Consider the following 2,631-nt stretch of genomic DNA (forward strand, 5'->3'; position numbering starts at 1 on the left):
ATAAGACTGTATAAAGTGTGCGAGCAACGTGATAAAAAAATTAATGAACATGTCGGTGTTACAATATTTAAGAAATCGCGAACTTGGTGTAGGAAATTCTCCAACCGCGACCTCTAATCTACAATCGTATATACAGATTAGAGAAAGGAATAAATTAGAGGCAGCCATTTGCAGAGATTGCTGTTTGCCAGGCGGAAATCGACAAGCGTTCTGAAAGGATGCAAGGAATCCATCAACATAACTATTGGTTGCGATATCTAGAATATACCATCAGTTATGATTCTGATTCTGATTCTGATACGGATGCTGATCAGTAATTGGAGGTAAGTCGCATGTTTAGGTATTTATTTTCAAATTATTAAAATAATTAATAAATTTTTTTATGTGCAGAAGGAGTCACCGACCATCACTCCGCGCCGTCACCACTCTTCCACCACCCGGTCGCTCCACCATCGCCTCTCATCGACACCACCATATCGTCGTTGTCGTCGCCTTCCTATTCATTTATATTTTGTATATTTTAATTCTTTTAAATTTTTCTTACATTATCTTTTATACACTTTGTATAATACACATTTTATTTTTATTAAAAATTATTAATATAAAAAATCTTATTTATTTTTAAAATTCTTTTCTCTCCCTCTCTTTTCATTGCTCCATTTATTACTAAACTATTAAGAAATTATATTAAATTATCAAAAATATTTTCATTGCGTGATATCTCTTCTTTTGCGTGCGCCGTATCACTCCTTCTGTCTCTTTCTTTCCTAGTGTTTGCTCTCTCATGATAATTCTCTCGCAAGGAGCTATGCATGAAAGCTGGGACGGGAGAGCGCGCCAAACGCAAAGAAAGTACACCATGATATAGACTTATAACTATTTATTCTGCTTATATATTTAGTATACAAATATAATTTTTGTCTTACATATTAAGAATTAAAAGCTAAAGCTGCCAGCTCGCAATTGACGAGTTGATGCTTGTTGAAAACATCACTCGCGCGTATTACATATGATACTTTCGGATCCGTTACAGTGGACGCGATATTACAGAATTTGACATCAATTTTTGATCAACGTTTGGATAATTTTATCTAATCGATCAAAAGTTACATCTATGGATTGATCGAGATCGAAGAGATCGATGTGTACACAGTAGACAGTTTTCGAGAAGGGTTACAAATTGGACAACCGAGGTGTTTAAAATTATAAAAGTGCAACATACTAATCCCGTAAGCTATCTACTTGAGGATTATCGCAAAAAATCTATCGCTGGAGCGTTCTACGAACACGAATTGCATCGCGCGAATTATCCGGACGTGTATCTCGTGAGAGATGTACGGGAGAAAGTACTGCGCAGGAGGGGTGACGAGGTTTACGTGAAATGGCTGGGATTTGACAATTCGCACAATTCTTGGATACATAAGGACAATATGATTTAATTAATCATACAGTGTTTATTTTTTCATTTTCAAGAAATGAAAATATACACGAAAATCCTTATCAATATTCCTTTCGATAGTACATGTATTTTTAATAAGATATAATAAAATGTATGAGATATACATAAAAATATATGAAATTAAAAAATACAAAAATTCCTTATTAATATTCCTTTCGATAGTACATGTATTTTTTTAATACGATAATAAGATGTATGAGATATACATTACATTACATAAAAATATATGCAATATAAAAAATAAAAATCTTTATTAATACTTCTTTTAATAGATAGTTTATCACACACATTTTACATTTTATATTTTACATTACATATTACAATGGTATCCTATAATGTCCCCACGGAAATGTATCTGTGGTTTCGGGTACGATATACCCCTTATCGTCGTACGGACTTAAAGCAATTGTCGTCTCGCGGATCGTGTATACTTGGTGCAGTTTAGATCGTATATACGACTGCTGGCGCGTCATTTCAATTTCTTCTTTCAAACGCGTGTAATCGTCAAACGTTATCGTTCTCGCGACAACGTTGCTCTTGACGCCTTTAACTTTTTTCGTGTCTTTCTTTCCGTCTACTCGTAACGCGTACATCTTTGCTCTGAGCCTGATGAATTCAGTCATTATCGCACCGTTATTTTCGTCCTTCATTAAACCCGGCATCTTTTTATTTACAAGCGGCATACCGTACGCATTGTCTACCGCATAATCGCTCGTGTCAAATCTGGCGATATCGCGCTTCATGTTATCATATACATCCGCGTACTCAATGTGATATATGAGATTGTCTGTGTCGATGTACATGATCTTACATTTGTCGCAATACAGGAAAGATATGTATTCGTGATGAAACTCGTATAAACACGTCTTGGATATGACGAGTATGCACATACCCACGTAAATCGGTTTGTAGAATTTCACCTCGAGTTTGCGCAATTCCACAGCGATTACGTTTTTCGAAAAGACGCTTCTACTGTGGAAATTTGGTTTTGCGATCATTGCCTCTGCACCGTATCGTCCGTCCCACTTTGTTAATAATTTTCATCAACATGATTACGCAAATTTTCCGTTGTTTTACCAAATACCGCGTTGTTCATTAATTTGTATAAATTTTTCTCGAAATCATTTTTCGCAAGTGTTCTAAACTGTGTATTTAATTCGTTATAACTGCGA

This window comes from Camponotus floridanus, unplaced genomic scaffold (genome assembly GCF_003227725.1).
Source record: "Camponotus floridanus strain SB8 unplaced genomic scaffold, Cflo_v7.5 scaffold438, whole genome shotgun sequence".
In the NCBI taxonomy this organism is placed as follows: Eukaryota; Metazoa; Arthropoda; class Insecta; order Hymenoptera; family Formicidae; genus Camponotus; species Camponotus floridanus.